The 27,145-nt window shown below is 35.2% G+C and overlaps 1 protein-coding gene and 4 non-coding genes across 5 annotated transcripts in view; 3 read left to right on the top strand and 2 right to left on the bottom strand.

Moving 5' to 3' along the window:
* Window positions 1-27,145, bottom strand: part of rk (G-protein coupled receptor rickets) — a 604,059-nt gene that overhangs the window by 269,960 nt on the left and 306,954 nt on the right. The gene's annotated exons all lie outside the window — the stretch shown is intronic.
* TRNAS-GCU (transfer RNA serine (anticodon GCU)) lies at window positions 9,888-9,969 on the top strand. The gene has a single exon. It is a non-coding gene; the product is annotated as a tRNA-Ser (tRNA).
* TRNAS-GCU (transfer RNA serine (anticodon GCU)) lies at window positions 10,050-10,131 on the top strand. Its single transcript has one exon. It is a non-coding gene; the product is annotated as a tRNA-Ser (tRNA).
* Window positions 10,212-10,293, top strand: TRNAS-GCU (transfer RNA serine (anticodon GCU)). The gene has a single exon. It is a non-coding gene; the product is annotated as a tRNA-Ser (tRNA).
* On the bottom strand, window positions 13,085-13,166 carry TRNAS-GCU (transfer RNA serine (anticodon GCU)). Its single transcript has one exon. It is a non-coding gene; the product is annotated as a tRNA-Ser (tRNA).

Genomic DNA, 27,145 nt, shown 5'->3' with positions numbered 1-27,145 from the left:
AAAAAGTCAGTAGAAAACACTTTATAAAATTTACTTTTAGAGGCTTGTTTTGACGCCCCCTGACTGTAGCGCCCCGGGCAGGTGCTCGGCCCTTGGTCCGCCCCTGTAAATCCGTCTGTGGTATGAATCCTTGTATCTTGCCTTATCCAAATTAATTTGTGCCTTCTGCCATAACACATGAATCTGTGTATTTTCCCGTAACAATATAAAGTTGTATCTATTGCCAGAGATGTACGGAGGGGGTAGATCCTGAGAATCCGAACCCTCCAAATCCCGACTTTTTTTTTTTTTTGCAAATTTAGTCTAATTTTTGGGATAATTTTACAAATTTTAATATAATTTATCCTCATATTGAACCCCACGAAATCTTTACACCCTCTTGCAATATTCCCGTGAAGCTGTCTTTTTTTGCCATATCATGTGAATATGTAACTTTTGCCATATGTGAATCTGTGTTTTTTGCCATATCCATATAGAGCTGTATCCTTTCCTTATTTATTTAAATTTTCTGTGTTCTAAATAAATCTGTGTCTTTGCCACATCATATAAATTTGTCTTTTTTCAATATCCATCCAGATCTGTGTCATTTGCCATATCTGTACGCCTATTAACCTTTCCGTAGGCTATGGATAGAAAAAATATTTCCCTTATTTTTAAATGTTCTTGGGAAGTATTGTTACCGCCTCTTAGATAAATTTACGCTATTTGCAGCAGAAATGTGAGCCAAACATAGGAGATATACACTGGAAGAAGTTCATCAATCAATGCAGGGTGATTACACTTGAAGATAGAGTGGTGTTTTGGCGTACCAAGAGATTTAAAACGTTCAGAAAGCGTCGTAGCATTCGATGTGTTTTTCAGTATAGTAAACCTTATCAAAATGCTACAATGACAAAATGTATGCATTACAGTAATACTTTATTCGTAATTTATTTGAGAATTTAAAAAAAATACAAATGGGTGAATATTTTAAAGTGACATACTATTCGCGGTGGAAAGTATAATTCCAATTACTTTTTCCCCCAAGTATCAAGATTATCTGTTCTAAAATATTTCAATACGTTCCATTTCGTACACTCATCCTAGCTTCAAATGCTCATTATTCCACAACTTCTTAAAAAAATTACCTGGTAAAGGATTAATTTGTGTTAGGTGCACAAATACGAATCTGAGACTCTTGGCACATCAATCATATATATATATATATATATATATATATATATATATATATATACAAGGGCGGATCTAAGGGGGGCTACGGGGCTATAGCCCCCCCCTTGACGCTCAGGTTTACACTGGATAAAATGGGGTTCAATTCAGCTTTACACTGGATAAAACGGCAAATTATGGTTTAGCCCCTCCCTTGACCATATCCTGGATCCGCCACTGTATATATATATATATATATATATATATATATATATATATATATATATATATATATATATATATAGGATGTTTCAAAATAACATCGACAACTTTTGGGAGGTGATTCCTGACACCAAGATAATACAAAAAAGTATAGACCAGGGTGCAGAAATCCGTAATTTTGGAGTTATACGCTGCCGAAAACATGAAAAAATGAACTTCAAAGGTCCATAGCTCCAATTCTATGGGACCTAACGTAGTTGGGTCAAGACTTCACTTAGGAACTAGTATGTACCCTATCCAAATATCCAAGTTTCAGAATCCTGCAGTATTTCCGGAACAACTTTTATATAGGTAGTTGGGGAGTACTTCAAATTGTGTGCCCGTAGCCAAATTGCCTCTATAAAATTTGTTTTGTGGGTAATTTAGGATTCTGAAACATATATTTTTGGATAGCGCACATATTAGTTCCAAAGTGGGCTTGACCCGACTACGGTAGGTCCCATATATTTGGAGCTATGGACCTTTTAAAGTTCATATTTTCATGTTTTGGGCAGCCTATAGCTCCCTAAGGAAGCATTTGTGCACCCAGGTTGGTGTATACTTTTTGCCTTACCTAGGTGCCAGGAATCACCTCCCGAACGTTGTCGGTGTTGCTTTGAAACACACTGTACATGATGATGACTGGCACAGAAATGAAAATACCTGATTCTAATAGAACTTTTCACGTAGAATTCGAATCTTCAATCAGTTTTTCTCCATCACCCAGTTTCCCCGTGACAGAAGGATTTTCGGGAAATTTCCCCACAAATTTCTTTCTTTCTTTCTTTCTTTTCTTTTTCTTTTTCTTTTTCTTTTTCTGTTTTTTTTTTTTTTTTTTTTTTTACAATTTTTGTACCTGTAGCTCGGGTACCCTTAGGTATATAAACACATAAATTGTATTAAATTGTATTGCATGATAGCTTGATTTATACTTAGTAAGCCCTCTAAGTTTCATGAGAATCGCATTATTCTTTCTAGAGAAATAAACATATTTATATAAAAATATGCTATGTGTACTGTTCATTTTACCATATTCATTAGTGCAGATAAAATCACATATAACTTCCACGAAAATTACAATATAAGCACGGTTTATACCTCATTGGATTTGAAATAAAACATATTTTCAATGATGTATACATCATGTCGCCATTTTTGTATGAGGGAATTTCTAGAGGGATTTTGTTGGAAATTCCCCCCCAAAAGTAGTTTATAAGATTTTTTGTCTCAACTTGCTATTTGTATGTAGTGATACAGAAACAGGAACTGCACTAAAACATAGTTTTATGTCTACTTAATAAATAAGGTTAATTTCATGTGAATCGCATTATTCTGTCTAGAGATATGAACTATTGTGTCTATTTATAGGTAATAAAGAATATACTATGCAAGACTTTTACCAAACACAAAAACCTAACGTTGACGTATTATTGTCGGCACATAGATGGACACTCAAATACAAGCACAAATACACGCATGCTTTGTGTGGAAAATAAGTCACTTTTTAATATTTTGATCTGGCAACAATGCATAAAAAAATGATGACTCACGTAGTCTCAGTGATGCCAATTGAAGGGAAATTTCCCTTCGCGCAGGGAAATTTTGAGTAAATTTTAAAGAAAAGGGAAAAAGGGAAATTGCTTGTAATATCTCAATATTGCAGGGAAATTTGAACCTCTCTTCAATCATTTATGGATTGAATGTATTTACGTATCTAATTAATCTCATTAAAATTCAGTATAAATTCAACATCCTATTTGTTCCAAACACAATCCGTTGCACATATTTCACATAAATTCTCACAAGTTATCTTGCTTTGCATTCGTTAATATTTATCAACATTACACATCGATCAACATATTCAGTTAAATTCGAAACATTAGAACAATGCTTATTTAAAATATTTTATCAAAATTAATCTTCCCATTGTTGAATTAAATGCAATGCAATAAGATTAAATATTTCTCAATTAAATTTTCACTCCAACTATTATAACAGTTTGGTTTTCCCAATCAGAAGATGTTTTTCCCAACCAAAAAATTGATTCTGAAGAGGATTAATCAATGTAAGAGAAGAAAATCTGCGTGTCGTGAATGTAAATATGTATATATGGGCGAATACTGGGTCATTAGTGTATGTGTGTTTGTGTAAGTTTACAGATTTTCTGGTGACTGTGAGCACAGAATTATAAATTCTTAAGAATTCCGCATCTCTAAACTTTGTATTGTGCTTACGAACATTCCTCGTGTAAAGCCAAAGACAGTAACAGCTAGAGTTTTCTTTGTAACTGTTGATATTCTTTTCAGTAAATATGGGAGTTCTATTCTTAAGTAAGTACATACAAAATATATACTTAATAATTTCTTTGTACCTTAGGTTACATTAATATTAAAATCTATCATGATATCTATAATAAAAATTAGTTACGTAATATTTATTTTATATTTTTTATGATTTATTTAGGTTGTCCGTCCTGACCGAGGTATTTATAGGGTTTTTCCTCAATCACACCAGGCAAATGCAGAGATTGCACCTTTAACATAGGTCCTGGCCTACACCTTTCCATATCCTTTCCCCTCCTCTATAGTGACGCCTTAGATACCTAAACAACAAATCAAGTTCAAATTCTGCGTAAGCTCAAAGGAAGGCTGTCAGGTATCTGCTTGTATGTGATTATAAGATTGCGGTGAGGGGTGGAAGCGAAAACGATTAAAAATACGTTTACTAAATACAGTAATTGAACGTTTTGGATGAAGGGAAATTTTGTCCGGAAAAGGGAAATTCTGAAGCTTATGAAGGGAAAACGGCTCTGAAGGAATTGGCATCACTGCGTAGTCTGATGACTGTTAGTAGCGTTGAGTGACGGTTCAAGCTGGACGTGTTTTAGATGTGGCCGCGTGCAAGTTGAAGTGTTTGTGCATTGTTGAGTTCGAATAGATTGTGTTGTTTGGTGATGCACTGAGTTAGATTACGTTAATGTTGCTTCATGATTGAGGGAGTGTAGATTCGTGTGTGTATGTGTATGTGATACCTTACAGGATACAAGATGCCGAGGAAGTGTGTAAATCACCCGGACAATTTATGTTATCTATGTGGGGAGCTGGCATTTAAATCGTAACGTCGATGTTTTACTCCACTTAACTCGTGAAGAAGTGTTATCAGTTATATTTTGGTTGCTGTGTAGGAGACCAAGATAAGAATTGGGCTCCTCACTACATTTGTTGTACTTGCGTGAAACGTCTGACTGGGTGGGCAAATGGTGAATGAAACATGAACTTCGCAGCACCGATGATCTGGAGGGAACAAAAGATCATTCTTCAGACTGCTTTTTTTGTATGACACAGATAAAAGAAATAACAAGTAAATCTAGGCACACAGTACAGTACCCTAATTTGCCATCAGCAATTAGGCCAGTTCCACACAGTGCAGAATTACCTCCTGCTCATCTTACGGTAAATGATAATTACGTACTTGAGGCAACTACTGAAGTTGCAAATGAAGAAGATGATCCTACTTACGTAGGAAGCACATCTACATTGGATCCCCATCTGATAACTCAGGGTGAACTAAATGACTTCGTACGGGATTTAAAACTCTCCAAGATACAAACAGAACTTCTTGCTTCTAGACTTAAAGGCTGGAATCTGCTCCATCGTGACACTAAAGTGTATATTTTTCGAAACCGTCATACAGAGTTTCAAAACTACTATTCTCAAGAAAATTATTTAGTGTATTGTAATAATGTGTGTGCTGTGATGGATACACTCGGACATGCACATATAAGTACAGCGTGGAGATTGTTTATTGACTGTTCGAAAACTAGTTTGAAGGCTGTCCTTTTGCACAATAGCAACAAATTTCCTTCAGTGCCTTTGGCTTATGCAACTAATATGAAGGAAACCTATGAAAACATCAAAATAGTGTTAGGAAGAATTCAGTATGAGAAATACAAGTGGACCGTTTGCTGTGATTTAAAAGTTATTTCTTTGTTAATGGGTTTGCAGCTTGGTTATACGAAATATTGTTGTTTCCTCTGCGAATGGGACAGCAGGAACAAAGCGGAACATTACATCAAGAAGGAATGACCAAGGCTGTATTAACTCCTGGACAAAAGAATGTTGTTTATTCCTCACTGGTGAGCCCTGATAAGATAATTCTACCTCCTCTTCACATAAAGTTGGGCTCTTCAAAAACTTTGTTAAGGCAATGGACAAAAGTAATGCAGGATTTTGTTACCTCAAGGAAAAATTTCCTCGGGTTAGTGACGCTAAAATCAAGGAAGGGATTTTTGTAGGCCCCCAAATAAGATTTGATTCGTGACCAAAAATTTGAGAATCTCTTAACTCTGGTTCAGAAAGCAGCTTGGTGTTCATTTAAATGTTTAACAGAGAATTTTTTAGGAAACCAGAAAGCCCAAATTACCGTGAAATTGTGAGTGATTTCCAGAAATCATTCAAAGAAATGGGTTGCAACATGTTCCTTAAAGTTCACTTTCTAGACTCCCACCTGGATTTCTTTCCTGAAAACCTTGGTGCTGTTAGTGATGAGTATGGGGAACGTTTTCATCAGGACATTTTCTCCATGGAGAAGAGATACCAGGGACAGTGGAGTTAAAAAATAATAGCTGATTACTGTTGGACATTCAAAAGAGATGTTCCAGAAGCCAAACAAAAGAAAGTCGACAGCTAAAACATTTTAGTTAAGGTAATTAAGTGTTCATTTATTAAGAAGATACCACTCACTTCTTTTGTATTATTTATTAAGTATACATAAAATTGTTTTAGTACAGTTCCTGTTTCTGTATCATTATATACAAATAGCAAATTAAGACAAAAAAATCTTATAAACAACTTTTTGGAGGGAATTTCCAACAAAATCCCTCTAGAAATTCCGTCACACAAAAAATGGTGACACGGTGTATACATCATTGAAAATATGTTTTATTTCAAATCCAATGAGGTATAAACCGTCCTTATATTGTAATTTTCGTGGAAGTTATATGTGATTTTATCTGTACTAAAGAATATGGGAAAATGAGCAATACACATAGCATATTTTTATATAAATATGTTTATTTCTCTAGAAAGAATAATGCGATTCTTATGAAACTTAGATGGCTTACTAAGTATAAATCAATCTAACATACAATGTAATTTGTGTGTTTATATACCTAAGGGTACCCGAGCTACAGGTATGAAAATGGTTAAAGGGGGGGGGAATTTGAGAGGAAATTTCCCGAAAATCCCTCTATCACGGGGAAACTGAGGGCGATAGAGAAAAACTGATTGAAGATTGGAATTCTACTTGAAAAGTTTTATTAGAATCAGGTATTTTCTTCCGTGTGCCAGAGAAAAAGTTTTTTTTTTTCCGGCTAGTGTTATTATCAGTAATGGTGTACATTGTAGGAAATAGGGGGAAATTTATTTGGAGATTTTCAACACTTTATCCTTTACCTATTTCACTCTGCTTCATAAAAATAGGGGAATTTTTATGAAATTGTTTTCGAAATTTCTTTTTTCTAATTTGAGAAGTAGCTTACTCCATCTACATAAACTAACCATAAGCAATGGGCAATGTCGGATCCAGGATATGACCAAGGGAGGGTCTAAACACCATAGTTTGCCGTTTCATCCAGTGTAAAGCAGGATTGAAGCCCATTTTATCCAGTGTATAGCTGAGCGTCAAGGGAGGGCTATGGTCCCTATACCCCCCCGGATCCGCCACTGGGAATGGGGATCAATAATATAAAACTTTAAAAGTGTTCCAAGAGCTATGGAACACTGTTTAATATATGTTATCTAACGTGAAGTCTAATACACGTAAACGAAGAAAATTAATTCACTTACTAATGTGATTGAGTTGTGTCTTAATGCTAAAAAGTCAACATGTTTCCTTTCTAAATTTACCGGAAAGAAAACTACAAGAGAGGGAGAGAGAGATAAAATAGTATTGCGTTTTATTTTCTTCTGCCGTGTACATCGTCTTCATCGCGCGAAAGATGTGAAAGAAGAAATTAGATTACACGATAACCCGTGTTGATATACGAAGACTGTCTCTTTCTCGCACTGTAAAGTAACTCTTGCCGCCTACCAAGATTATATCGATCCTCGCATCGCATCGCAACGCGTCGCTAAGAAACGCATCGCTTACGACGTAGATAAAAAACAGCTCATCGTATAAGAAAAAGAAAAAGAAAACACTACTTATTAGCAAGATTCATAGCTACATAAATGAGGAGCGTATTAATAAACAAAGTTACCGAAAGATTCTACTAAATATACGTATCTTCTAGAATTTTCTAGTCAACTTAAAAACTCCTTTATTTGTTGTTTCATATAGAGGAATTATTAATATTTTTTCTACCATTAACTACAGGGTGTACAAAAATGAATGGTGGGAAATGAAATGGAACTTTTTAGTCTAATGTCCTAGGATTGTACATTTTAGGCTAAGGGAGAAGGATTATTTATTTATTTATTTATTATTTATTTATTTATTTAGTCTTATTTTACATGGCGAAGTTAAGGCTAATCATGCCTTGTCTCCCACTTACCATGCAATGATCATGATTAGTAATACAATAATAATAATAATATATAATAATTATTAACATAAAAGAATGATAATGAAATTATTTTTTGTATTCCTCACCGGGAATCGAACTGGAGACCACAGCCACCAACAGTACACACGATAGTCACTAAACCAGCAGGAAGGGCGAGGAATGATGGGCTGGACAAGTTTGGACTCTTAGTAATAAATTCGAAAATAAGTGATTAAAGTAACTTCCAATATCCATTTCTTTCTCTTCGTCTTTTCCCACGTTTGTGAAGTCGACGATTGTGACTAGTCTGCTCAACAAAAATCTGTCCCACAATTCTTTTCCTGTTAGACTTTTCTCCTTGAAGTCACTCCTAACCATGTTACACCAATTTTCTCCTTGGTCTCCCTCTACCTCTCTTCCCATCCACCTTTATTGCTATCACTCTTCTGACCACATAGTCATCTTTTCTTCTCATTAAATGATCATAGCACTACAGTATTGTTTCTTGTACCTTCTTAGATATCTCTACACCAGTGCCGGATTTACGTATAAGCTAAACAAGCTATAGCTTATTGCCCCATTCACTTGGGGGGCCCCAAAACGTGATTGTAATGGAATTTCCAAATAACAAGAAAAATTAAATAAGATAAAATGCACATACAACAATGGTGTTTTGTATTGTTATGTACTAGGCTTTTATGAGGCAAGTATAGATGTGAGTATTTATTTCAGGCTTCTATATCTCGGCTCCACTTGTAATAAGTCCCCTGTTATCCAGCCCCGCATATAATGAAGTTCCCGTTTCCCAGCCCTGTTTGTAATGGACCCTTGTTTTCATTTAGATATTCATTAGGTCCATAAATTAGCATATAGCACATATTCAAACCTAAGAAACGGCGACATTTTTCAGCTGAAAAAGAAAGCTTCACGTATAAAGGCCCCCTTTCAATAGTTTAGGACCCCATCAAACCTAAATTCGCCCGGTACTGTCTACACGGTTGGTTGTTCTCTGACTTCCTCATTCCCCACTGTCTCTTCTTGTTATTCCACACATCCAGCATAGCATTCTCGTTTCGGTAACACTCAATCATTCTTCTGATATTTTCTTTATTAGCCTTGTTTCTGCTGGCCTAACCACAGTTTTGTAAAACATCCATTTATTCTTTACCGTGGTTCTGGGATCTCACAGAACACCACATACTTTTTTTTTTTTTTTTTTTTTTTTTTTTTTTTTTTTTTTTAAGTTTGCCATCCCACTTACATTCTGTGTGTTATGTTCAAGTCCAAACACCATTCTGTGCAACAGATAAAACCCAAATATTTAAAATTCTTAATTGAAGACCTCGGTGCAAGAAGACGATAACTCCAATTGCGGATTTGATTTATAATTGAAAAAAAAAACTTTTAAAACGCAATTTATTTTCATTTAGTCTCCAAACATTTTGTAAAGAAATGTATTATAGGAAGTTTTTTTTTTTTTTTTTTTTTTTTTTTTTTTTTTTTTTTTTTTTTTACAAAATGTTTGGAGCCGAAAGTAGCGTAAATAGATTTCTAACGATATTTTGTTTCAATCCTGAACCAAATGTAAAGTTGGAGCTGTGTCCTTCTACCATCGACGTCTCTAATCTTATTCCATCTTTCTTCTTGTAGCCTTACCTTCCTATTGCGGTGGACAACATCGCCTCCGAGGGTTTTCTTCAGTGTTTTTGTTTCCTTCCCTATTCTCATTCCACCAATTAATCCATCATCATTCACTAGCTTTAAACGGTCTCCCTTAACTTTCGTTTCTTCAAATTTGTACGATACTTTCCTTTCAACTTCTTCCTTGTTTGTATAGCATAGTACAAAATCATCGGCAAATATCATACACCAAGGAGCTTCATCCTTCACATCTTATACATAGCTAAATAGTACATCTTTCAAGAAGCTAACGGACGAGGTGGCCGAGGGGTTAAGGCGTTGGACTGCTAATCCAATGGGCTCTGCCCGCGTGGGTTTGAATCCCATCCTCGTCGTAGAGTTTTATATTTTTCTCCTTTCCGTTAGATTACTTATACTTCCCATATAACTAAAAGTAGAAAATATTTGTTCAACGGACGAGGTGGCCGAGGGTTTAAGGCGTTGGACTGCTAATCCAATGGGCTCTGCCCGCGTGGGTTCGAATTCCATCTTCGTCGTGTAGTTTTATACTTTTCTTCTTTCCGTAAGATTATTTATACTTCCCTTATAACTAAAAGTAGAAAATATTTGTTCAACGGACGAGGTGGCCGAGTGGTTAAGGCGTTGGACTGCTAATCCAATGGGCTCTGCCCGCGTGGGTTCGAATCCCATCCTCGTCGTACTTACTTATTTATTTTTCTCTCGTAATATAATATAAAACGACAAATAAGCCCATTGATTTTTTTTTTAAAATACAGAACAATAGAATTATTTCAAGCGCATGCAATTATAGTTAAGAAAGGTAGTTTGTCTTGTGTCAATGAAAAGACCTAGTCAATATACAACGCGCTCTTTGACAATCTGCGAACCGAATTTGAGTTCATTCCAGTTTGCATTATGATATGTGGTAGTTGACATGTTATTTCAAATCATTTGCGGAGTTTTCATGTCAGATACTAAAGAACGATCTGATTTTGATCGTATCACCAAAGCGTTTACAACTCATTTCAAAATGAATTTACCTGCTTTTGCATTGAATGGCAATCTGTTTGCTTTATTTTCTCCAGTGGGGCAGTTAATTGATTCGATTTCAAATAAGCATGCTCAGGTCGAAGAATATTACGATTTTGAGTGTAACGAAACGAAAAACAAGAAGAGAGATTGCGCCAGCTCAGGTTAAAAAAAAACAAAAAAAAAAAAAAAAAACTCTTTGATCCCAACGTGGTTTTCTGGTGGACCAACAATCTAAGAAAATACGGTTTATTTTTAATATAAATACTGCATTTGTGTGTATATTTAATATTCTTTGCTGTCATATTTCTTTATTAAAAATAATATTAATGAACTATGAATGTTTTAAAAAAAATATTTAGTGCTGAGATATGTTAACATCTGGAGAAATTTTAAACTGTACATGTCAAAAAAATGAAATACGTTAGTCATATTCTTAAGTTGTACTTGATGTACGAATAGTATAATCGGTACGGTTTACCCAACATTGTTAGGGTCGTCAAGTCTAGGAGGCTTAGGTGGGCAGGTCATGTAGCTAGAATGGAAGAAAGTAAAAACGCTTTCAAAGTCTTGACTGGAAGACCCATAGGAAAACGACCATTAGGAAGTCAAAGGCGCAGATGGGAGGACAATATTAAGATGGATCTCGCAGAAATAGGAATACAAAGTAGAAACTGGATCCAATTAGGTAAGGATAGAAGTCAGTGGAGAGCTTTTGTGAACGCGGCACTGAACCTCCGGGTTCCATAGGCCATAGAGTTAGTTAGTTATAGTATAATTGGAAAGAAGAAAAGTAAAATAATACCTGACGATGATGGGTTCGAACCGACGCCGACAGAAGCCATCGCCTTATCCATTCGGCTACTTTTTTTTTTTTAAAGGAAATTAACTAATTATACCTCAGTTTCCTGAGCACCCGAGTTTCCTTAAATACAAGGCATCTCTGACCTTTTACTAAATTTGACAGTGACACCAACACATACATATCCAGGACAGTTAAAATTCCAAAGGCTCTCCCACCGGGAATCGAATCCGGGAGCCCATACACCAAAGGCGCACGTGCTAGCCACCAATGTTTCTTCCAGACATGTTTTTGGGGGGCACTAACCCCCCCCCCGGAGCTCTGAGAGTGCCCCCCGGAGGAGACAAAAATAATACGTCTATAATATAATAGTAAATAGAATAGTACCAGCAGTGCCCCCCCCCGGAATACTAAGTGTGTCCCCAGAACATTTTTTTCCGAAAGAACGACTGCTAGCCAGTAGACCAGCGGGGAGGGTTTCTTCGTCCATTAAAAAAACATTTTCCTTTAAGTTGCACTTGAAGTAGGTATAGTATAACGGAAAGTAGAAAAGTTTAATAATAATAAATAGAAGAGGATGGAACCCATGTGGGCAGAGCCCATTTGGTTGGCAGTCCAACGTTTCAGTTACTCGGCTATCTTTTCTCTCTCTCTCTCTCTCTCTTTTTTTTTTTTTTTTTTTTTTAATGCGTTCCTTATTTTTGATCAAATATAAGTTAGAATCTCGTCTGTTACATAAACACATTTTTCCTTTAAGTATTTAAAGTAGGAACTAGTTGAACCTGTACTTTCTACACAGCGCATCATGCACATATGAACATGAATCTCCTTGTCATTCCTCACAACATCTGTACATGTCCCTTTACAGACGCAAGTGAAGGACGTCTTGATAGAAATCGACAAGGGATACCACAAAGGGGAGATTTTTTCTATTATTTTTTTTTCAATATATTACACCGTTTGCAAGATTTGAACCTAGTTCAAGTTGGAGTTTCTAATTCATGTATGATCAGTATTTTCTTTCTTCTTGCATGCAGTATGCAATAAGCAAATACATTAAATATACAATTAATTATAATGTCAGTGATATATGGTGTTCATTGGGCAAAACACCCCAAACAATAGAGATTCATTTCAGATTGGAGAAATGGTTATCCTTCATTTTTCATTATCATTTGGCCATGAAACAAACGCCTGAGAGATATAAATATGTGGTGTGATGATATGATATGATACTTTACTTTTTAAAATTTCAACACTTCCAGTGTACCTCTACGAAATGTAATAAAGAAATAACGGTCATGTTTTTTAAATATTCAATTAGAACTGAACAATCTACAGAAAATTTGCAATCGATCATTGAAAACAGCATATTTCTAGAGCCTATAGTTCCCGATAACTCATTGTCGAAAAATATGACGACAAACATATAAATGTCCAGAAACATATGGGACCTTATACAGAGTCCTTTTCACGTATGATTAGCGTCATACTAAAGGCCTAACTACTGCAGGAAACTTGTGTAAGTCGAACTTTTTAGTATGGCACTAGTCACGCGTCAGAATGTCTCTGCATAAGGCCCGTGAACTTTTCTAGCAGTTGAATGTGTAGATAATATATAGATAGTATAAGAGAAAGAAGAAAAGTAAAATAATAACCGACGAGGATGGGATTCGAACCCACGCGGGCAGAGCCCATTGGATTAGCAGTCCAACGCCTTAACCACTCGGCCACCTCGTCAGGTATACAAACTTTATTTTTGTACTTATAGTAGAACGGTTATCGCTGCCGTTTCTGTTCTCTGGTAACCGCTGAAACAGAAAGCGACTAATTTCTACCTCATCCAGCTTGAATAGTGGGAATTTTAATTATCCTCGATGTATCTGTGTCCACATTCCTTGGAAAAGTAAAAATAATGATAATAAAACAAAGGCGGTAGAGCGCTTATCTCAGGTGCGTGGGGTCCCTGGATCAATCCCGGCCAAATGTTTGTGGAGGACAACATCGTGTTCGTGGGTATTCTCAGGTACTGCCATTTCCTCCTACATTACCATTCCGTCAATTCTTCCATCATCATTCACTTGCCTATATCATCCGTCTCCTTAGCGTAACGGGCATAACCGTAGAACACATGGGCACCCGAAGGGGAGGGCAGGGTGGGCTCGGGCCCCCCTCTGGCTCACGATAATGTATTAAATTTCTTAAGATTTTGTTAATACAAATAAAAAATACCAACAATAATATAGCAACCAACGACACGTGCCCTCCCCCCTTGGAAAATTTTCTTCGGGCGTTAAACTGAAATTAACGTCCTAACCAATGATCTTATAAAATAGAGGATCTGCCCTTACAACAAAAACTTGAAGCCATACGTCACAGTTTCACCACCCCTACTCTGCCCACTCCGTCCAATAAGATCGCAATGTTTTGAGCCAACAATCATGGCGGAGACTAATGTAGCCAATCAGACGATGGCGAAAACGAGAGTAGCCAATCAGACTTGCCGATGCTCGATTGTTTTTTGGCTTCATTAATTTAATAGGATGAAGATACATATAGGCAGATCCTCTATTTTATAAGATCCTTGGTCCTAACGGTGGAATGAACGTTAATTTCATTTCATTTTCATTTCAAATAGACCAAGGTGGTGAAATGTGCATTAATGGAAACTCAATAGTAAATTTCCTTGCTTGAACTTTTGCAGTAATGCAGGTAAGATCATATTCATAAAGATAGTGCTTCACTATTTATAAATAATAAATGTTGTTTATTCAGCTTAGCGGCTAATCCGGGCCTGGGAATCTTGTGTATACGTGGGTGCCTATTATTAAACAAACTCAGTAGCGTATTTAGGGGGGTGGCTTCCGGGCTTAAGCCCTCCCCCGAAATCTTACGCGTATAGTAAAGTAAATGAAATATCTTGCACAATTTTCACATTTCCAGGCGAAGCCCCCCCCTTCCCCGAAAGTTAGCAAAGCCCCACCCGAAACAAAATCGTAAATACGCCACTGAACAAACTGTAATTAGTTTGTAAGCAAATGGTGTTTCATTATCTATTTTTTTTTTTAAATATAAATACCGGTATTAATCAAAAGTTAATAAAGTTCAAGTTACTATAGTAACACGATGACGTGATACATTTAATTTCAAATTTATATTTACGCTCTGTGAAGCACGTTGGGTTAATTTTCGTTTTCATTAAACTTTAGGCCTAATGTTGCATCAGTTTACAAATCTCATTAATGATAAAAACTTTTTTTTGGTTATAAATTTGATCACTAAAAAGTTCATCAAATACTAATGATAATTATACTTGTATTTCTTCATATCTCGCATCATCAATCATTAACAAAAAAGTTATGTAAAGTTAGCCGTGCAGAAAACTAATCGATTTTTATTTTTAGCTCTGAAAAAATGACAGGTAATCTTTACGTTACAGATTTCTTCGTCGCTTGTTCTTGATAACCAAGTCCGAACACCATGAAAAATGGAAATTATCGTTGAGATAAAAAACTGAAGATGGAAAATAAGGTGAAATGGCAAAGAGGTATAAATAACATGAAGAGAGTGTTGTGGCGCTAGTGTAGCAGCGCCAACTGAATGAACCAACCATCTTTAATTATATCTTTGGCTGGCAATTATGAACAGAAGTTACTTGGAAGACGTCTCACTTCTTTTCTCGGTAGAAGAAGGTTTCATTAAAAAGTTGGAAGCGAAAAGAGGCAATTAGCCGCTTCCCTGATATTTGATGCCTCCAAAAAGGAAAGTTTCTGCAGTCTATCGTTACTTCGTTAACGGCGTTGCTCTTATAAATGGCGACGCTAGAGTGGAAAAGAGGTGAAATGGAGGATTACATATAGAGGGTCTTATGCTTGGTTCTCATCTCTCTCTAAGCTGCAAGAAACAATACATCATCGTTCACTCGATGGGCAAAATGGAAACATATTCCATAGAGAATACAACACGATAGAGTATAAGAGCGTAAAATGAGACTTTCTTGAATTAATTTGCACATTTAACGATCCGCGCGCCACCACTCTTTCACAATGTTAATAAATAAACGTATAAGTGTAATGTTGAAGTTTTTACCGTTAATTTTCTTCTATTTTATAATTATATTTTTAAAAATCATTGAACCGATAAATCTTTTAAAGTTTTCTCCTTTCCAGCTCAGAAATTCTATAATAGCAGCAAACTGAGCTCACGTATTAGACATTGGTGTATCCGTAGTAACAGAGACAACTTGCAAACCGCTTGCTGTAAGCTTGAATTGCAAGTCGGCCAAACTTGCATCCAGCTTGATTGGAAGCATGTCGCAAGGTGGATTCCAGTAACGAAGTTACATGAGGGGAACCTTGTATTCAGTTTTCCATTCAAGCTTGACGCAAGCGTCTTACAAGTCAGCTCAAGTCAATAGCCAATGAACGGCCAGTGATGCTATGACACACTGCGAAGGGACTAAAGCATCGTTTGCAGGTATAACAAAAGGCAAATTGTATGAAAGCATGCGTTTCAAGTGCAAACCTATAAAGCTAAAAGCCATGCACGCGCCGAAACCTTTCTTGTTACTAGGTTTAATTTTAGTTTTACTTTGGAAATCCAATAAACTCTGTCCAGTGTACTTCGCATGAGATTCTACCGCAATGTGACAAGGCAATTGCTTGGAAGATATTTCTACTTTTGTAAACGTCAGTATAACGTGAGGAACTACTACGTGGGACTTGAATCATATAAACTCCCACTGGGAATCGAACCCAGCTCTACTCTTTAAACACTAGAATGTAAACCATTCAGCTATGAGGTCTCTGATGGTGATCTGCCATCTGACAAGGAATGATTACGTAAGGCCTATTTCTTTATCATCTATCATGCAATTCACACGTGATCTACATCTATTTAGCTCGTAGTTGTAGAGGCAGTGGTTGTCAACCTAAATCCTATAACGACCCCATTTTACCACATCCTCTTTCCAGCAAATCTCTTATAATTTCTGGTTTGTAATAAGCTTGTGTGGGATTATTAATATATCTATTGCGGAGATCTCATGATATCCATCTATATCTATAACAGTAGAATTATTTATTGTATATAGTGGGTACAGTAACTTCCCTAAAAGAAATGGATTAAAAGCAATTTGGCTAGTTCATTCAAATTACAAATATCGAATCCGATCCATCATACTGTTTCCAAATGGAGGCAGTTTGATCATTTTAAAATTTTATAATTCCCTTAATTTTGGGTCATATATTAAAAAAATAAAGTGATTTCACTTTTTTTAAAAAACTTAGATGTTAAAGAAAAGTTATTGAATATTTTAAGTGACTTGATAATGTGCGTCATTAGGATTGAACCGGGCATTGCCGCACTAGTGAAATCACACCGTGCTGAGGTATCTCATTAGCTTTCAATTTTAATCGTATTTTAATGTGCAGTTTTGTTACATTTGTATTTTTCTGGTATTTCATTATGCAGCTCTCATTAGTTTCATACCGCACCCTTTTCATTTAAATTGATTTTTAAACAATCCTGCACCTGTTGAAAATGTTTAGTAGACCTATTTTTTTGTTGTTCTTATCAGTAGGAATAAAAATAAAAATATGCCTATTTAGAACAAATTTCAAAATAACATTTAAAAATATTTTCAAAATATCAGATTTTAATTATTTTTATCTCTTTCGCGTATCTTCGCGACCCCCAGGTTGAAAAACCCTGGTCTGAGCTATTACATATATCTCTATTAGTGTTGTATATATATTAATACGTTTAATTGAGATATCTATTAGATATATATTAATATCTGATTTTGTAGTTGTGTGCGTATTATATTTGTGTGACAAAACACACTTTATCAAGTTATCACTGCAGTACATCTCCTTTTACTGCTAGACGCGGTGTAAGCAGGAACCTTATCGTGATAGCGTACTTTATTAACAACTTTCGCTGAAACAAGGTTTTTGTACGCAGAGAAGGAGAGGTGTAGCTCCCTAGCTTTTCTCCATAGCGATAAAGAAGGCAGAGAGCTGCTAGAGGAAGGGCGGTTGTCGTGTAGCAACTGAAGAGATGCAGGACAACTTTTCTCTCTTCAGGAGACTCCTAGGAAGGGAGAGGGGGAAGTGGAAGAGAAGTAATTGCACTTCTCTGGTGACTGAGCGCATTGAGTCGAAATAGTCTGGTGAATAACTTCCAGGATTATTAAAGCTTTCTACTTACTGCGTTTTGGATATTGCGCGTGCGTTCCTTACTTGAAATAACACTGCATGCAGTTTCCGTCTTAACTACATGCACATCTGAGACAAAGGTGGCTATGTTCTATCCCCGTCAAGGCGACGTAGCGTCGTGGCGCCTTTTAATTTTTCATTCAGATGCCATTTTGATGAAGTATAACAAAACATTCTCAACCTTTTTTTTTTAATTTTCTTTTTAAATAAAGATGTAACAAACTAGGCGATAATGTAAGAACACCATCATAAATTTATCATTGGAAATGTCATTTTCTGAATGACTGCAGTATAAAATTTGAAAAAAAAAATGAAATGAAATCTTTGAGTTTCACGTCCCACGGTTATACCGGTTACGCTAAAGGAGACGGTGACGATGAGTAATGAATGAAATGGTGGAATGAAGAAAGTGGGAGGAAACGGGAGAACCTCGAGAAAACCCACGCACACGGTGTTTGTCCATCACAAAGTTCACTTGGCGGAGGCTGGATCGAACCCAGGACCCCAAGCACCAGAGGTGAAGGCTGTACCACTGAGCCACCGCGACACCTAATATAAAATTTGATTCCGTGGAAAGAATTATATAGGGTGTCTCAAGTTCAGCATGCTTTACAACCTTAACTGGGTATAAAGTTTGCTTAGATAGCATAATATTCGCCTGTAATACGTCCAAATGTAAATCAATTAATACGTCATTCAGGGGCGTAAATAAGGGCCTCGCAGACCCGCATTGCGGGGGGGAGGCTCAAGCCATCAGGGGCCCCCAACTCGTGAAGTGAGACGTAGAGACGGGACCCCGCTCCGCGCTGTCTGCGGGAGCGCCCAGTAGGAAAGGAGAGAATATATCAGGATTTTAATGAACTTTTTCCTAATTAAGGACTAATTAAGCCGTATTTACTGGCCCGTATGGCCATATTTTGGTACTAACGAAACGGTTAACCCGGAATATGAGGATATTTTTGCATATTAATTAGATAAAACTAGGTCATTTTAATATTTTTGCATATTAATTAGGTAAAACTAGATCATTTTTAATGATTTGCATGAAAACTAGAGCATTTTAAGTGGGCGTGGCATTTTGATATCATTTTAATTGGAGCATATTTTTTTAATTATTCATAGCATGCTAATGTATGCAAATTTACCTGAATCGCGATTAATATTAATTTTGATAACCCTTTAATTATTTTTTATTGACCGGGGTATTATATACTATAATACATGTATAAATAAATAAATATAATATTTACTTACCGATGACGTCACCACATCCTTTGGAGAATCACATTGAACGAACTGCTCCGATTCTTTACGAAGAACGGTGATACCGGAACCGGACTCGCGATCGCGGAGTTTTTTTTTTTTTCGGATAAAATGCATGTGTTCGCAATAGCTCACACTATGCCTGTTGCAAATTTATTTCTGATGTTGGATCCTATTCCTGTGCTTACTTTATTTTCTTATTTTTGTTTGAGTACATTTGACATTTTATTTAATCACTGAATTTTTCTACGGATTTTAATATTATATAATAAAGTAGAAAATAAATTATTCCGTAATTATTCTTTACTTGATTGAAATATATTATAAAAAAGGCTGAAAAGAACAGTACTACCATCTATTTTTAAAAGAAGGAAAGATTTGCTTGTTAAAACTAGATGCTTTCGTTTATGTTACGTAAAACTTACCGAATCCAAAGATTTTTGCCGTCGGAGAGTAAAAAGGTTGAGGATGATAGGCCCTCTTTCGGCATTTTTTTGAATTACATGGAAACATGAATGGGAACACTTTTTTGTGTGTGTGGACGAGAGGATAAAGGGTGTGCCGACAACCTTGGAAAATAATGGAACCATGTTATTGATTGACACCTGTGCGGATATAGGGAGACCTTTAGAGGGGGAATGGTGTTCTTAGAACTTAATGTAGCTTCATAAAGTCAGGTAGATCAGGTATACTTGACCGCTGAAGAATAGAAAGCTTATTTTTGCTTGTTTTGACAAGTCCGTGAGAGAGAGTACACAGATGAAATTCCAAAGTATTGGAACATATGTGACATGTATTTGATGAAAATATATTGTTGGTTTTATGATTTGGAACCGTGTAGCTGCGAAAGAATTTTGAAGAATTTGATTGTTTTACAATGAGGCGCGAGGAACACAGTTACATTTTTTTTATTTTTATTTTTATTTTTTAAGACTCACTAGAGTTTTGATTGGAGAATGGCAATCGGTTATATTGTTTGAGAAACATTTTAGAAAATGCAAAGAATTTCTTTTCCTTTTTACCGAGTCCTTGAAGAAATAATTGAGAGTACCGTTTGACGTAAATCTCGTAATATGTTATTTTTAGTTTGAATGGACACAGCAATTTGAAGTTATTTTGCTCATCTGGAGAAAGTGTGTATTATCTTAGGTATTATTGGTAGGCAATATATTTTTAAGTAAAGTTTAACGGGAATTCCAACATTTAGGATTCCTGTTTTTTGTGTACTGTGAGAAAAGGCAGCTTAGGGACGCTGCATTTTTTTTTTTACTGATATGAGACCCTACCATGAAAAAAATACGCCTTCTTTGAAGTAATTGAAAGATAAACTAGGGTTACACATTGCCTCTTTTTACGATTTTTTTTTTTTTTTTTTTTTTTTTTTGTATGCATATGAGAGTCATAAAGAAATTTTACTCGTCCCTTTTTTGTTTTGGGAAACGTTCTCTGAAAGAAGAAAGAGAGAAGAGGTGGGAATAAAAAAATGTTGGGTAATAACTCATCTCAAGTTACCTTGGAAACGAAATAACGCATTGTGAATCACTTTCGGAAAAATGACTGGTGGGAATTAAGGTAGCTGTTGGACCCTGTTGTAAACCTTTGGATCATTAAGGGAGGATAAGAAGGAGAAAAGTTATATTTTAAGTATTGTTTTGTTGTCCCTATTTTTTCTCAGCTTTTTTAGTTGGAAGCATGTTTTATTCTTGCTCACTTTAAGGAAGAACAGGATTTTTTACCTTTTGCGCGCCCACTTTTTTCTTTTTTAGTGGGACTTTCATTTTTTTTTTTTTTTTTTTTGTATTGCATTATTAACTTACTATGTCTTGTTTGTCAGGAAAGACAGGGGGTTGTGTTAAATTGATGTTTTGAAGTTGAGACTGGAACAAGTTGTATACTCCCTTTGTTTCTTTGAAGAACGGTATAGGATTTTTTTTTCTTTCTTTCCGTTTCCTTATATAAGACTGGATTGTGAAAGTCAGAAGATTATTTTTGTTTATGTGTGCGTGTGAAGTTGTGTTTTTGCTGTTTGTAAATACTTGTGTCTCAGGACTGAAGTTTGAACCAGTCATCATCATCATCATAGGTATTCTGCCTTTATTGGCAGGTCCATATTTGAACCAGTAAGGTAAGTTATTATTTTTATTAATTTAGTTAAGTTTCAATGTTAGGATATTGCAGAATTAAGATTCCACATTAACTTAAATATACTACGATTTAGATACAGTCTTTATGTATATGGAGAAAGGCGGTTTGTTGAATATAGTATTTGAGGAGGGAAGAAATGATTATGGAACTGACCTAGAGCCATCCCAACATTTGCGTAGTGTAAATACAAGAAGGCTGAAATATTTTTTATAGTTTTGGTTGATTTTGCGATTGGAATTTGTGACTGCTTACACTGAGAACTACAATAGATATAATGTTGGAAAATATATATTTAGCATACCGATTATTTGTATCAGTAAGAATTAATTTTTGACATCAAATAGACGGGCGTTAAGAGTTGCGCAATACGTAAGATAGGCCTATATGAAACGTGGACCTATATTTACAAACTTATATTACATATCTTGAAATTTGAACTATTGTTGGGAATGGTAGCTATGTTTGTGTACAATAAGTGTTACCTGATTTAATTTCAGTTCACCCTCCCGTTCAGCAGCTAAGCTATATGAGACGTGGAACCTAAATTGTATTTATATATGAGGATCATAGCACATAGTATTTAGCTGATGTTGTGTTACTTAAAGAAACACCAGCTTTTTAGAATTGTTCCCTCAAGAGCCGCCACTGCTGGAAACTTTCTGCTTGTTATACATAGGTCTAAAATTTTTTAGTGCTTACTCTTGAAACTAATTGGAGACAGGAGTAATGCCTCTTTTTTAGCAATAATATACGATTTACGAGAGGAAACAGAAGTGAAAATTTTAGATTTCTTATATTTGTAATTGATTTTTCAAAATCTGAGGGGGAGGAGTTTATTTATGTTTGTACAGTTTCTTGCCCTTACTTATATTGTTGAAAGCGAGAACATGCTATAGAACGTATTTTAGATAGAGTATGGCATTGTTTGGAACTGTCAGATACTTTTTTTTTTTTTTTTTTTTTTTTTTTTTTGGAGAATCACACTGTAAGAACACTATTATAACGGATACACATAGTATATTTTACTCGTGTCATCTGTAGTAAATGCTGCTTATTGTAGCGATGTAGAAAATCGTTAAGCGTAATAGAGAAATTGAATTGTGGCCTGCTTTATATGGGAAGAATAATTGGAAAGAGAAAAGCGTAGTAGACATTATTGCGTGTCATTTGAAAATCAATGAAAATGATATGCTTAAAAAGTGTGATCCTACAATTAGGAACAGAGCCAGGCTCCGGACTCCAAGACTCCAGGGACCCCCAGATATTTTTTAATATTAACTAATCAAGTATTATAGGTTTTAGACAGATGGTATTTTTTCCGCTTGTGGTATTACTATAGCTAAGTCCTTTTTACTAGCGATACTTTTGTTTGCGGTGGGGTGTTTGTATTTGACATTTGCGTGTTACACTATATACATGCACTGAACTGTTAATAATGAATGTAATTATTGTAATCTCGGAGCACATTAAAATATTATAGTATAGTTTTGATAAGCCTATGAAACAACAAAGAAAATTTACGCGATGGAATTATTCGTAAGATTGGGGGGGGGGGCTCAAAATTTTAATCCGCCTACTTGTTTACAATGAATGAGACAAAGAGATAAAAGAGGAAGACAGAAACTTATTGCTAATATCTATAGTATTATTTTCCATTTTAATTTGATTTGGTAGGATGTGAAATATTTTTTAAAGTAATATGCCGTGAAAATATATTTTAGACTACGTACTGTATCAGCACAACGCTGCATTACAGACACAAAAGATAGTTTTTAATGTTATATTTTTGGGGTTTTTTAAAAATACTATTGTTTTTTATTATTACTGACTAAATTAATTAGATGTGAAACATTTTGTATAGCTTGGCTACATGATTTAGAAGAGATATTGAGGTTGGGATGAAAATTTGAATAATAGCAACTGTAGTACTTTGTTTACTTACAAATTTTTGTTGGGAGCGGGGTCCTTCTTTGTTTATTGTATGGAGAGCAAAGGTAATGTATAACAGGAGCAGGAATTGTAGGATTATCTTACTTGATTGCCAAGAAGAATATTGTGTTATTTGGATATTACACCTCCTTCATTAAATCCTGAATAATAAATGTATTTCTATTGAGACGATGATAGATTAGTCAAGCTAACTAAAATTGAATTTCTGTACATTTTTCTTTGCAAGATCGGAAGGAGAACGAATGGAATTTAGATAAGTTTTTTTTATTCTGTATAGTAACTAAGCTGAACTAATTAGAATAAGTATTAATACTATTATACCTACGTTGGTATATTGCGAAAGAAACATAGTAAGTTTGACTTGAAAGGTATTTACACTTTTGAGTATATCAAAGGCAGGAGGGCGGAGGAGAAGAGACGGATTTTATAAAGTAAAAATCAATTAAATTATTGTGTGCAAGTCATTTTTGGAAAATAGTGTATGTATATACTCCTTTAAGCAATGCTAAGGAGGGAAAAAATTCACGAAAAGAAAAAACGGACACTTGCTTGCAATGGAAATAATTTAATATTGCATTTTGGAAGCTATTATTTCTTTGCGGTACACGTAAGCAGTAGCGTAGCCAGGATGTGTGTGTTTGGGGGGCCCAAGAGCTGTTATAGTTACATATAGTAACATTACAAACAAAAAAATATATATAAACATAAAAATATATAAAAAATTACAATCGTCAAAGTACCAAACTATGCTGTTGAACCTCTTTGGAGGAGGCAGTCGGGGCCCCTCAGCCCTCCTTCCCTATTTCACTGCACGTAAGAGGTTTGATAATTCCTCAGAGACTTGAGATAGTTTGCATTGAATTATTAAGTAATAGTTAGAGCAGGGAATCAACAGAGTTTTTACACATATGAGATGGAAATACGTGCTAGCGGTATTTTGACGGGGGGGCTGTATATTGGAAAGTAATTCATTTCTTTGATAAAGAGATGTATTGAACATGAAATAAGGATTGCTTTTAAAAATGTAGAAATCCCAAATTAAAGATAGCAAGATCTAATTTAGTAATTGTCAGATTTATGCTTTTTTCTAGGGGGGAGATACATGGTAATTACTGGATATAAGACAAATCTTTCAAATGTGGATGTGGAGAATATAGGTGTATGGTATGGGACAAATGGATGTAGAGATCAAAACGAAGAGATTTTTATTTTTAATTTAACTATTGACCTAGCGCCGCGACGGGAAACGTATATTAATTGATGCAGCATACATATTGCAAAATGTGGGTATGGAGAATAACAAATATATTTTTCACGAGCTTTGCTCTTTTTGCTGACTGCATCTAGATATTATTTATTGGTCTTCTTTTTACTGATTTACCTTCTACCTTATCCTCTTTTAGCATGGTAGTACATATTATTTTATTTTCCGGGCGCCCATGAAGCTTTTATTGATTGCTAAAAATCTTAAGAAATTGTTTATGAATAACACACTTTATTGACTTACGGCCGAGAAATTTCTAATTAGCACCAGTCAAACGTTTGCTTGGCTTTTTCAGAAGTTTCTGTGACTGGTTGTTTATGATTAAAAAGTAGGATGCTATCAGTACTATGAATCTTTTTAAATATTTTTTCACTATATACCGAGTTAAAAGTGTGACGCGCTTTATACTTATTTTGACTGCTTTTGGTTTGTAATGGTAACCAGCCTAATCGCAATAGGTATTCTTAGTACAAAGAAAGAATACTAAATTTAGGGACGAAAATACTATGGGGAGGGAGTTAACAAATGATATCCATGTTTGTATAGTACATAGAATGGTATAACAGATGTGTCAATGATTCAGTTTGTGTTGCAACGACTTTTACGAAATGTGAGTATGGAGAAAATAGATTAGTTTGAATATAAGGAAATGTTACGAAATGTTGGATTCTTGTTTTAGTATAGCAACCAAATGAGAATTTGATGATAAGGACACATAAAATTAGGACATAAATGAAGAAGCATAACAAGGGAAATATTTTTGTAATATCGATAAACGTAAAGAGGTGACGGTGACTTACACTAATTATTGAATATGTTGGAATAAGCATATGGCTGGTACGACATGGTATCCAACTGTCGTTTTCTATGAATTTGAATTTTTCCTCTTGGTATTACATGTAGCCTTTGTCTTATTTTGACATTACTATTTTTTGACTTCTAACTAAATTTTACCTAACTTATGTCCTCATTTGATGTACGTAATTGCTGTCCTTTCAACTAGGCTTTTAGATAGTTTATTTTTCCTTTTGTTTAAATTAGTAGTGCATGTTTAACTAATTTTTAACTTATTTCCTAATTTAACATAACCTAATCAGCTTATCTTTACTTGTTGAGTAATATAATTCTCCTTCATTGTCGCACATGATGATAAATATTTTCCTTATATGATTTCATGCCTATAAATCTTCATTTTCTGTTATCCACTACTGTTCCTGATTTTATTTCCTATCACGAACTAAATTTAATTTATATTATTCCCGGTTTGCTTTTCATAGTAATTGATCCTCAACTGAAACATCACTTGACGCTGCTATAAACACTTATTTTTCTCACTTCCAACTCTGAACGAAAACTTAATTTAACGAATTTCCACTTTGATTTGTTAGTTATTGGTTGGTATCCAATACTGCTTGACGGTAATAAAAATAAAATAATTTACATTTTCTAAGATTTAGGCTTTCCTAATGTAATTGACTTAACATACGGCGAATGACCTACTTTCTTCCTTTGTAATGCGCACCTTTTGCTTGCATGCCTAAGCAAAATTTCTCCCATGCTTGTTTTACTCTCTGTATGCATGTCTATTGACTATCGCTCTACTTCTTTTGAGTATCTGTAGTTGTCTCAGTGCACAGCTTTGCTTGCATGCCTAAACAAAATTTGCCCCCTCTTTGCCTGTTTGTACTTTCTCTATGTAATTCTACGTATTTGAGTATCTGATTGTTTGAGTATCTGATTGTTTGAGTATCTATCTCTCTCCCTCTCTTCCTTTTTTCTCTTTCTCCCTCTTTACATATGGGGGCCACGGTGGTTCAGTTGTAGAGCGTTCACCTCTGGTGCTTGGGGGTTCCGGGTTCGATCCCCGCCCCCGCCAAGTGAACTTTGTGGTGGACAAACACCGTGTGCGTGGGTTTTTCGGGGTTCTCCCGTTTCCTCCCACTTTTTTATTCCACCATTTCATTCATTACTCATCATCACCGTCTCCTTTAGCCTAACCGGCATAACCGTGGGACGTAAAACTCAAAGATTTCATTTCATTTTTTTCCCTCTTTACATATATCTGTAGTTTGTATTTTGACTTCCTTTTCTACTTGTTTTGGGTATCTCTCTCTATCTCTCTCTTCCTCTTTTTTTCTCTCTCTCTCTCTCTCTCTCTCTTTACACATATATATAGCTGTAGTTTGTATGTTATCTTCCTTTTCTACTTGTTTTGAGTCTCTCTCTCTCCTTGTTTTGAGTATCTGTATGTTTCTCTCTTTACGTATCCGCTATTTGTTTTCACTTTTATGTATGTATTTCTTTCTATAGAATGAAGAGTTTCACAGAAGTTGAGTTTCACAACTTTATTGAACCTTAAGCTACTACAATTTAATCTACCCTAATTTTGACACTTGGCCTTCTAAATAATTTTTATCTACATTTTCAGTTAACTTTTCCTGATTCTCTTTTTTTTTTGTTAGTAGTATGCCTTTACATTGGTTTTCAAGATGCTCTAACTTATTTCTGTGCTTGGTATTATTAGTCTCTCGTCATTCGTAGTTCTTGGTAATTTTTTTGCTTGTTTTCCTTAGTGATCTCATGTTGAATTCTTTGATTCGTATTTGATGCTTTTGGTATGATCTAACCTAGATGACCTGAATAATTTATTTTGAATTAATTTAAGGTTTTGATAATAGTGTCCTTGATTGTACGTTTTATTCTTCTTAATGCAACTTATTACTTTTTAGTTGCGCTTGCTACCCAATATATTCTTTGTGCCTTTTTCTGCTTGCTTTTTTCTTATAAATGCAACTAAGTAAAGTTTCTAGGCTTTGTTATTTGTTAATTAGCCAATATGAACCTCATACTTGATTTTTTTGGAATGTTCTTATCCTGAA

Source organism: Thermobia domestica, chromosome 14 (genome assembly GCF_964235325.1).
Source record: "Thermobia domestica chromosome 14, izTheDome1.hap1.1, whole genome shotgun sequence".
NCBI lineage: Eukaryota > Metazoa > Arthropoda > Insecta > Zygentoma > Lepismatidae > Thermobia > Thermobia domestica.
Note: the sequence above shows the minus strand (reverse complement) of the source record. Positions and strands in the feature narration are given on the sequence as shown.